The following is a 12535-nucleotide window of genomic DNA, read 5'->3' on the forward strand; positions in this document are numbered from 1 at the left end:
AAACACAATTTTTAGAGACATAGTTTCAACTAAGAGATTAACTACAATTCTTCCCACTTAACATTTCATTCAAACTAGTGTAATTAATTTCCAATTATCATTGTAGAAATTGGACTATGATAGTACTCAAACAAACTAGTTTCACTAATTCTTGTAGGATTGAATTTATTTATTAATTTGGTGGAGCTTCTTTAATGGTGTTGAGGATCTAGACCTCTAGGAATTTGTCTCTTACATTGAAGTTTTGGTTTCATCTTTCTTTGTCCCAACAATCTAGATTGCCCATTTTCTTGAATGTCAGTTTCCCTCTGTATAAAATACTTCAATTAGCCTTGTTTTAGTATTGATCAATTGGAAATATAATTGGTTTCCAAGAAAACCTTTGATAGAGCTTGGCCGCTAATAGAGTTTATAAGAACACTTTTAGTGATGCCTTCATTATGTTGTTCCTTCAAGTATTCAATACTTGACCGACCCCCTGTATTAGAAAAATATTAGAAGATTAAAATAGACTTTAGCTCTGTTAAATAATCAAAATTGGTAACTAAAAAATTTTAATTTTAAAATTAATATTTTCATACATGTAAATCATAACTAGAGCTAACCAATGATAAAAGTATTTAGCTTTGCATTTACAAATTTCATAACTAAATCTAATCCACTATTAGAGCATTTTAGATGAAAGTGATAAATTTTTAAAAATAATTTGTTTTAGTTATTTGTATTAATTAGTTATTTAGAAAATAAATTTTTTTATTGCTATGCAATTTTATAAAATAATCCTTTAATGTTCAAAAGTGCATCTAAAAAGACTTTGAAATATATAAACACCTTTCAATTTTCCTTTGCTTGATATTATTCTCCATTCTTCACTCTTAAGTCTCTTACATTAAACTCTTATCCACTAAAATAATATTATAGCTATATACAAATTCTATTCATAAAATTAGTTTACATTTGTAATGGCACTCCTAATTCATCCTTTAGAAATGTGTGTTTCAATACTTTGTAATATCATTATGAATCTTACATTATACCTTTCCATTTCCCTTTCCTTCATATTATTCTCCATTCTTCACTATTAAATTTCTTACATTAAACTCTTGTCCACTAACATCTATTACAATTATATACAAATTCAATTCATAAAATTATTTTACATTTGTAATGACACTCCTACTTCATCCTATAGTTCATAAAATTAGTTTACATTTGTAATGACACTTCTACTTCATCCAGAAATATGTATTTAAAAATAATTACTAATATCTTTATGAATCTTGAACTTTATTTTAATAATAAAAAGAACTGTAGTTGATAATCAAATTATTAATAAACATGATCAGATCTGTATAGACAGTTCACCCAAATTATGAAAAATAGCCAAATGTCCACCAATTCCTAAACAAAATGTACTGGTTCGTAATACTTGAAATAAACAAATGGAAGAAAACGTGCTGAATTCTTCCTGTTAACTAGATAATTAAGGCCCCATTTGGTTGCTGGAAGATGAGGGCCAAAACCGGGTTATCAGGAGTAAAACCAGGTTTTGCAAAAAAACTTTGGTGTTTGGTTGGTTAAAATCATAACCTAGTTTTCAATTTCATCTTCCAATTTTGGTCAAAAATTGGAAGAAGTTTCTTCCAACAAAAAGGTGGAATTCGAAATTAAAACCAGGTTTTGAATTTTATGACAGTTTTTTTAATAATATTGTGGGGTCCATGGTATATTCATCTTCCGTGTCAACCAAACGGACCATTGGCTTTCCAAACCACAAAACCAGATTTTCGATAACCTGGTTATGGCACAAATTTATCTTCCCCAACCAAACGGGGCCTAAAAAAAGTCCACCAATTTTTAAATGAAACGAATACATTCAAAATATTTGGAATTAAGAAGCAGAAAAGAAGTTGTTCTTGCTTCATTCTTCCGGACTTAATTATTGCCTAAAAGTCCCCACGATTTCTGAACAAAATGTTTACATTCAAAATATGTGAAATTAAGAAGCAAATGATTAGGGCTTACGTATTCCTGCTGGCTTGCCGCAGCCACGAGAGAATGTTGGCTGAAGTAATGAGACAGTAATAAAAAAGCAAAATCGTCGCAAAAGCAAAGCGTCCATAGAAGGCCATTGATCTCTCTCTACTTTTATCTCTGACTACAACTACAAAGACTCTCCAAACTCTCGGGCTCTGGCGAGCTGATTATCTCTTGGGTGCATTTCGCAATGAAGGTAGGCGACTTATATAGACGTAAATTTGCAAAAACAAATTGCTTAAAAATTGAAGGAAATGATAGAAAATGTTGAAAGTTTTTAACCACCACAAACAATTGTTATCGTTTAATAAGACTCCTATTAAAGGTCTTCCTCTATATTTAACACTATTATCCGCCACAAATATAAAATAAAATAACACAACGCATGCTTAGCAACTTAGATAATATTCAAAACCTTGTATCAATATAAGCTGTCATCAACTCATATTTATGGAGGCGTACCAGAGAAACTACTGTGTTAGTCGGTAAAGACTGTCGGCTTGAAGTTGCTGTACCAGAGAAAAACGACGTTGAGGTAGCAACTGCCGCAAGTTTTTATTGTTATTATCTTGCACTGGTGCTAAGGGTTGGTTGCTTTGGCCTCTCCTATTGCATTTGGGAGGCACCTCCCTTGTTTATTAATAATATATCTGTTGTGACCGCCAGTCACCATCGCCCCAGCCGGGCGCCCGCTTTCTGTTTTTTTTTAAAAAAACTTTTGCCAGCTTTTGCGGAGCGCAAGACTGAAGGAGACAAGGATTTAATTTCATTTGGGAAAGAATTGCCAGCTATTCCTGAAAACGTGGAGCGCAGTTTTGAGGAACTAAGGGAATGGTGAAATCCTCAACTCCTTGAAAACTGCGATGTCAACAGATTGTGGAGTGCAGTTATGAGGAAATGAAGGAAAAAAACAAAAATCCTTCACTCCATAAGAATCCCGCTTTCCAAAAACTGCGGAGCGCAATTTTGTGATAGTGAAGAAATATTACATGAAGGATAAAATCCTTCATTCCAAGAAAAACCCGCTCTAGCAAATTTTGAGTGCAGATTTAGGGATTGAGAACTTTATCTCCCATCCAAGGCGAAGCATCCATTGAGGGGTCGCACGGATATGTCCATGGTTACTGAAGCTTCATCTGGAGTAGCTACTTCAGCATCATCAGCTTTTTTGTAACTCACAGAAAGTTGAAGTTGTTTGTCATTCACCAGAAGATTGTCGCATAAAGGATCATCTAAACAGGATGAAAAATGCACCAGGGATGCTGCCTTGCCTACAAGCAGCAATCTCAGTCCTCATAACAGCAGCAACAGCACTAGTGATAATGTTATTATAAACGCCCAAAGAAACAATGGCTCTTGTATTTTAAAAGGCTAATCCTTTGATCATCTGCGAGAGGCCCTAAATTCAAAACGTGATCAACTGTCTATGATTAAGCATTGTAGTGCTTCTTCGGATCTTGTTGCTCATGACCTTTCATCTACTAGTTTAGAGGATCATGACAATGGTTTGGATGAATCCAGTCCCTCCAATTCGTGCAAAGATTATATTCAAAATCTTAACAATGGCTCAGAGAACCCTGTGGCCATAGAAAATTATATAAGCTCTTTGGAAACAGTTGCCGACTGGTAAAAATCGTGAAAAGTAGAAAATTGAAAATTTTGCAAAAAATCAGAAAATTTCGAGGAAGGATGAATTTTCTTATGAAGTGAAAGTTGGATTCAGAGAGGAAAAGCGAAAAAATGATTTTCCTTCAAAAGATTTTTTTTGGATTTACATTAAAAAATTAAATATTAGTTTTACTAATATTTAATTTGATTTTTTTTATTAATAACCCAAAAAATAAAAATCGAAAAAAAGTTGCAAATAAATTTGATTTTTCATTTAAAAATGGAAGTTAATTAAATATTGATTTTTTTAAATTGATATTTAATTAATTAAAAAAAAATCAAAATAGAAATACTTAGCTTCATCATGAAGTTAAGGTCATTAAAGATTAGCAACTTTTTGAATCAAGTAGCAAAAAGCGACAAGTGGCACAAAAAATGGAAACCTTAATGGTTAAGTAAAGTAGTTGCCTAATTTTAGTCTATAGCTTTAAAGGAATCTTTTTTGAAGGATGATTTCTATAAGAAACCCTCTCATTCATTCAGGCTCACACAGAAATTTGAAGAGCAGATCGAGAATAGGAGTAAGATTTGAGGAGTTCAAGGAAGCAGATTTTTTGAGAAATTTTCTGAAATTGTTGAGGAGTTTTTTGGGAATTCACATCAGAAGATTTTAAATCCTAGCAGAAAGGAATTTTCTTTGTAGTGAGTTGTGGAATTTCATATTTCTTGTGCAAGTGTTAAAAAGTGAATCTTGAAAGGAGTATGGAAATTTTGGCAAAAATCTAAAATCTTTGTCTTATGGACAAGTCATATCTATTGTTTTTAATGCTTTCCTTGCATAGTCTTATGTATGTATGTTTTCTATTTTGCAGGAAAGGAAAATGATAGAGCCTAGGGGAACAGGAGAAACGTGAGGACAATTGATAAAGAATGAAAGGAGAGGATTCTATCTTGAATCCAAAATCATGTCAAAGTGGACAGAAATTGGAGATACAAGTCTTGGTGGCCTTGATTTGAAATATTTTAACCAGAGAATGCTCGGATATAACAACTATCACCCAACACACTTGGCTACAAGAATTGTAAGAAGTGGAATTTTTGCTGTAGCTGGTTTCCCTCATTCATTTCAACATCCAGAGTTAATCGTGGAATATACCAAGGATTATAGTCCTAGAGATAGAACCATCGGGATTCTGAATGAAATATTTTGGCAGATTTTTCTCCGACATCCATTTCTGAAGCATTTGGAATTCCTTCAAATCCAAGGATGGTCACAAAAACACAAGAGCAAGCACTGAGAATCTATACATCTAGAATCAATTTTTGTGAAGAAATAATCAACAAAAGATGGTTGAAAAAGAATAGACCACATCATTCTAAGATTCCTAAAGAAATAGTATGGCTCGACTTGCAGAGGGAATATAGTGATATGGTCATGATGTTGAGTCGCATAGTTGGCATGCCTTATTCTTATAGGTTTGAATCCTTGATGTGGCATTTTGTTGAGCAGGTAATGGAGGAAGGTGACAGAATAGATTGGGCTGGGCTCATAAGTGATAACCTAAATGAGCAATTAATGAATCTAGAGCATACAAGGAGATTTTACATGAGCTCCTATGTCATCTACATGCTAGCACGGAGGACAAATAATGATGGACTATGATGCAAAGGACCAATTGGAAGCAGAACCCAACACCTCAAAGTCCACGAATGTTACCGACAGTTGCATTTGTATTCAAAGGATGATTACATGAGGGTTAATGATATATTTTCCATGCGCATAGTAAGAACACTACAAAAGAGGCCACATATAAGAATGTCAATGGGTGCAATGAAGTTGGTTGAAGGATATGGTGACTGGTTCATTCAATTTCCTACCTTTCATACATCCGAGTTCAAGGATTCTCCACAGAGCCATACAAACTTCCCAGGTATCCAACGGATAAGATGGTCTTGTTAGAGTTACTCGACAACTTACTGCCTATGACAAGATTTAAAAAGGGAAGAAGAAGTTGGGATTGTAGTTTCCAATTTCCATAGGAGAAGGGAAAACTGAGGTATGCTCATGTCTAAAAGCTGCAGAGAAATCATCAGATGAGCTCCACTTCTTTTGCCTTCGACTTTATCCAAAGAGGAATGATTTTGATCCTTTCAAAAAGATCTCATCAGTAGGAGGGTCAAACTACCAACACAAGGTTCACCTTGAAGACTTTTGGGCAAATGCAGCAGACGAGAATGAGATTAGAAAAAGATTGCATTCAAGACTACCATTGAACATTATTAGAACATGCAACATATTCAAGGTTCCTGATCAAATGGAGGAGGACCCAAATGTGATGCGAAAAGGATTCAATCCAGAAATGACAACTCAACCATTTGATTGGAAGAAGAAAGAAATTACAGATCTCAAAACCCTTGCAAAACCAGTCTTAGATTTTACAAAGTGGTGGATTGAGCATAAGCTTGACAAATTAGTTGCACCAGCTAATGGATTCACATATAGGTTGCTTGGCAACAAACCACTCAGGGATGAAAGATCAAGACAAATATCTGAAGGGATTGTTGAAGAAAGGAGAACTCCATCCGAAGATGTAGGAACCAAGAAAGGGAAGGAGGTACCTCGAGAAAGCATCCTAGGATTGAGGAAGTCATCTAGGAATCTCAAAATAAGAAGCAAAAACATGGAGATGCTCCCTCTTCTCCAAGTTGAACTCCAAGTGTCCAAGACATAGAAACTTTTGAAAGGCAGGATGTGGGGACAAGTATAAGGAGATTTGAGCAAAAGAATTTGGATAGGCCAATTCATGATAGGTTGAGTATAAATGCTTATGAAAAATCCATGCAAGAAAGAGGGAGAGATCAAGATATTGCTACAGAAGAAAGTCTTGCTATGATCTTAGAGCGAGAAATGATTAATGATGGAGATGGTCCACTAGAGGAAAAAACCCCAGGGGTAGCAATACATCTTCCAAATGCCGAAGCTATAGTTCCTGAGGTTACAATGGATAGTCCAGGAGGTGAAGAGGAGATTGACATTCGAGCGGTCCAAAGGAAAGAACAATTGGTAATTTCGGGGGACCAAAGTATACCCATTTCAAAATGGTTGAGGCAACAAATTCAATTGCATCAACAAAAGGAGGTTGATCCAGAAATTGAATTACAGGAAATTTTGGACAGATCAAACTGATCAGAAGAACAAGGGAAAGCAAAAAAATATACTAAATTCATCAGAGGAGAATCAGGATCCAAAATCTTGCAGATTGCGACTCCCACAGTTGACAAAGGGAAAAATTAGATTGCTCCAAATGAATATCATGTTATAGAAATAAATCTTGGTCGAGCCTCCCAAGAGTAAATATTGGAAGAATTTGATGACTCCACACAAGCTTTTAAGGATAGGCTGAAGAAAGTAGAAGAAGGGTATGAAAACCAAAAAAGAGAAATTCAGGCCTTATGTCAGTACATCAATAACTTGCCTCACCCAGTAAGAGAGGAAGGTCCATCATTTGTCCCTCCAACAAGTGTTTCGAGTGAAGTGGTAGGTGATATTGACAGAATCAAGTAGATTGCTCAGGGTGCAAAGATTTGGATTGAAGGAATTCAGGAGGTAGCCTTCAAACATGCAGAAGAATTAGTGCAAGTGCACAATAGGGCATTGGCTGCAGTCTTTAGGATCCAATGCATGGAGGAATCATGGGTGGATGAGCATATTTACCAAGAAGAGGTGATTTTCGACATTCAGAGTCTGATGGATACCCTAAAGCAATAATTGATTGATGGTCGAGTTATTAGTGAGGGGGATTTCTATTATTTTATTCGATGGTACAGTGTAGTGATCATGGCTAAGGAAATGTTCGAGAGCTTTACTAGGGAATCCAGTCGATGGAGAAAGATTGTTGATAACATCAAGCAAGGAATATCAAATGCAGTTGCATCCTTGTTATCACAAATATTAGGGGAAGAGGAAATGACAACTGATAATCTGAAAGTCAAGTTAGAGGAATTCTTTCAGCTAAAAGTATATGGAAGAGATGATTTTGCGAACTTCTTCATCTTCTCAAATACAATGCACACTACTAAGGACTTACTACAAGATTGGGATGAAAGCTTGGGAAAAGCAAAAAGAGCAATTGTAGTTCTAGAATTCAAGCAAGAATTTGCACCAAGCATCAGTATAGAGGAGTTGGAAATATTATTAGATCGATTTCAATCTTTCAGGAAAAGAAATCAAGGATAGATGCATTAAATGCAGAGTGGGTGTACATAGGGATCATTTATTACACCCCACTCCTTAAATTAGCATGCATGGTGGGCACCTATTACCCACTATAGTAGTGGATTCCTTATAGCATTAATGTAGATTCCTTTCCATTGCCCTAAGCCTAATTAGGGCTGATGTGGCATGATGTCAGCCATCGGTTATTGTGATCATCTGGGCCACCCGTTGTAATCGAGGACCTATATAAAGCCCTCATTTCTCATTTGTAAAGGAAGATTTTTATGAAATTGTTTCTATGAGCTACTGAGATAATAAATTTTTCATTGAAGTTTGATGAATACTTGACGTGTCTTAGTGCTTGCTTGTTCTCCTAAATCTCTTCAAGTAGATTAAGTTTAGCATAGTCAATGTGTGGTGATTACAATGGAGAATATGATGGTGTATTGATGAATTCCTTTGGTTCATACTTTGACATTTTAGTGATTCTAATTTGTTGTGTAAAGTTAGCCTGAAACCCTTTCATGCATATGCTCAACTTCTATCATTTGTATACATTGTTCTTTATGATGGTGTATGCAGTGATATGAAAATCTTTGGCATAACCCTTGAAGATTGCACTGGTTCATGCTTAGTTTTAGTATAAATTGGCGAAGCAAAATTCAGTAAATTGAGGAATTTGTCCACTAGAATACTATTTGTTGTTATCACTACCTTAGGATTAGAATAGAATTACTGAACCCCATCCTATTTAATTTCTGCACATTCTGTGAAAAATCCAAAAAAAGAAGCGCTTCATTGCAAAACCTTAAGATAGCTCCCACATCCAGTATGGCTTGAAATGAATATGAATAAACACATAAGGCCCCTTGTGATCATCAGCAAATCACATCAACCACCGATCTTATCCACAATCAAGACCTGGCATCAAAGGAACCTTGAAGTCATTGTATGATCTTCTAGCAATCTTAGCATACACAAGACTTTATTCAAGAGAGGATAAGATATTTCAGTATTTTGTTCTACTATTTGGTGAGTCATAAAACACACATCAACAATATCTTCATGGTTTCACATACATTTGTGCATATATACGAGTTCTCCGACCATACTACCTCTCGTTTGGGGACCATTATGAAACATTGGAGAAGGGAAAGTCGATGGTAGATATTAGGTCAAACATTTCTTATATTTTTCTGGCTCCCACATGGAGGGTGTTGGGGTAGGATTTAAAAAAGGTCACTAGAACAAAATTCAAACTTCTTTTACTCGAAGTCTAGGAATTGCAATTTTACCCATATTGAAAATTATACCCAGGTGATTGAAATTGTATGGACATTTTTAAATTTTTATATTTAACATCTTAAGTTTAATATTAAAATTAAAATTATTATATTTTATCTTTAATAAAAAATATAGTATATGTTAAAGAGATATCACTCTTAAAATGTTTATCTGAGTTAAATCATATTGATTCATAATAAGAGATAATTTTCAATTTCATGTTGATCAATATTCATGTAAAAAGGAGAATGGATACAATACAAAACTACTAATTTTTGTTTTACTTGGTGTAATTTCTTTTGTTTCAAACAGTGTGTCCTTATTTTAGACACATGAGCAAATATGTATTTTTTTTCTCTAAAGATAGATATGCTAGTAACACTCATATTTGTGCCTATAGATAAAGAAGACACTATTCATCAATATTTTGGTGGTAACATGTTACTTCAACCAAATAATCATACATTTGATTAATTAAAATGTTACATTTATACCCTCAAAACATTATTTTTTAACAAAAATATATATTTAATTACTTGATTAACAAGTCTTGGATAAGCCACCCTCAATTCATAACAAAGAATGAGTTTTTTACAAAAAAATTGCATTTTAATTATTTGATTACTAAAAATTTGATAAGTTGCCCTTACATGTATGTTAACCCTTACACTCGTAAATCACCATTGCAACTCTATATTAATGGGTGAGGACTTAGAATATAAGTAATGAAACAAGAAAAACATTGTTGAACTAGAATATTAAAGATTAAAGTTGAAACATATATCCCTTCCAACACAACCAATTTTTGTTTTAGTTGTTATAATTTCTTTTGTTTTGAAGGGTGTCTCCTTATTCTAAATACATGCACAAATATATACTTTTTTTTTTCTAAAGATGCATATGTTAGTAACATTCATAGTTGCATCTATAGATAAAGAATACATATTCATCAATATTTTAGTGGTAATATGTTATGTTAAGATAATAATTATATAGTTTATTAATTAATATGTCATATTCGTATCCTCAAAACATAATTTTTTGACACAAATTTATGCTTAATTGCTTGATTAATAAACCTTTGGTAAGCCACCCTCAATACATGAAAAAATAGGAGTTTTTGACATAAATTTTCATTTTAATTAATTGATTATTAAGCCTTTGATAAGTCACCCTTACACCTATACATCACCATTGCAACTGTATATATAATGGGGTAAGCACTTAGACTATAAAAAATGATGCAAGAAAAACATAGCCAAACTAGAATAAATAAGATTAAAGTTGAAACATATATGCCTTACACCTATAAACAACCATTGTACCTTTATATTAATAGGATGACCACTTAAAAAAATCAATGAAGCAAGAAAAAAGTTAAAATAAGAATATTAAAGATTAGGTTTGAAACATGTATCTCCTACAACTATAAATCATCATTGCATATTTATATTAATGGGATGACCATTTTCAATACAACCAATGAAGTAACAAAAAATAAAATCAATGAAATCTTTAAGAATAGGGTTGAAATAAATACCTAGTACAATTGATCTTCAAGATTTGATTCCCTATATTATATCTTATATAGAATTTATATATCCTCTTAGTCTTATCTATATTATATAATAAAAATATCAACCTTTCATGTTATGATTGACTATAACAATATAAAATCTTCTAAGAAAATTACATGTATGTGTCTGAGTGTGGGTATGTGTATACATATATGTATATATCCATATTTATAAATATCTATGTATGTAGGACTTATGTGATGTATACATAGATGATAGCTAAAATGTTATAAAAGCTAATAGTTATTTTGAATTAATACAATTAAATTTATTGATAGAAATGTACATGTTCATTTATATTTCACCATGAAGGCTTTGACAAGATATTCTTACATATATGTCTTATCATACACCTATAATCAACCACTACACTTTTATATAAATAAGGTGGCCACTTAAACTATGACCAAAGAAGCAAAAAAATATATAGTAAAAAATGGATTATTAAGATTAGGGTTGAAAAAAAAATCCCCTACACCTATAAGTGATATTTTCAACTCTATATTTAATTAGATAACCACTTAAAAAAGAGCAATAAGGAAATAAAAATATAAATTAAATTGAAAAGTTAAACAATAGGGTTCAATAATGTGACTATTAGAATTGATCTTTAAGATTTTATTCTCTCTTTGTAACTTTAAAATATAGTTTTATATTCTCTTAATGTCATCCATTTTAACAATATATCTTAATCACCTCTTATGTTATATATTTACAAATTAAATATAAAAATGATACTAGTTGTATTTATTGATAATAATTCTCATATAAATGAAATATTTTATTTATTTGGTAACCTCATAATTTTTTAATTTTTTATATTTCCTTGATTTTTGAACTCATTGATTTTATACTTTGTATACAGAATACAATTTTTTTAAAGAGTTTGAGATGATTTTTCAATTTTTTAAAAATAAATTTATTAAGAACATAAATAGGAAAATGATGGATTCCTTAGATATGAGCATCAAACGAATGACGAGTGGATTGGAGAGAAGAAAGTTGATAATAAAATAATTTACATTAAAAGAGGTGAAGGAAATTGTCATTTTTCGATGGTGCCAACAAGACTTTGAGTCAACATTTTGGTCAAAAAGTAGAACCGTTTTCTTTTTCTTTTTTCTCAAATTCAGCATGTTTGACAAGAATATTTGAAGCACTTAGAGATTGAATCTCAAAAATGTCAATAATAGAATTCATATTACTCAATTTCTAAATTGCAACTATGTAATTTATTTAATACCTAGATGGTGCAAATCATAATTTAATAGATCTTGAATAAAAAACCATTTTTTAAAGATGTCACCTTTGTCACACATCCATATGAAAAAATGGCGAAGGACCCAATTCATTCCCATATCATTGACATGAATATGTAGATGATGTTTGAATGAAGGAAGTAATATATGCACCACAATGCAAATCTAAACCAAGTTCATTTCAACACAATTTCCACTGAAAGCTAGTAATGAATATATATATAATTATTACCTGAATTTAGTAGCACTTATGTTACATTTTCTTCCCAATTTAATAAATAATTGACTTTTATTAATAATTTAATTATGTCTAATTTCTTTATTTATATGTTAATTAAAAAATCTACAACTCTCTAATGACATAAATTTTTTTAAAATTTAAAACATATGTCATATTATATGCTTCACCTATTATGAAATAAAAATAGATATTTATTAAAGTTTAGACCAATTTATGGTGGTTAGATATAAATGTTTTTAATACTAAAAATAAGTTTTAAATACCTCATTATTAATAAAATATTACACATAAAATCTAAGCATTAGTCTTATAT

Source organism: Cupressus sempervirens, chromosome 2 (assembly GCF_028749045.1).
Source record: "Cupressus sempervirens isolate cs-2001-9-10 chromosome 2, ASM2874904v1, whole genome shotgun sequence".
Taxonomy (NCBI): domain Eukaryota; kingdom Viridiplantae; phylum Streptophyta; class Pinopsida; order Cupressales; family Cupressaceae; genus Cupressus; species Cupressus sempervirens.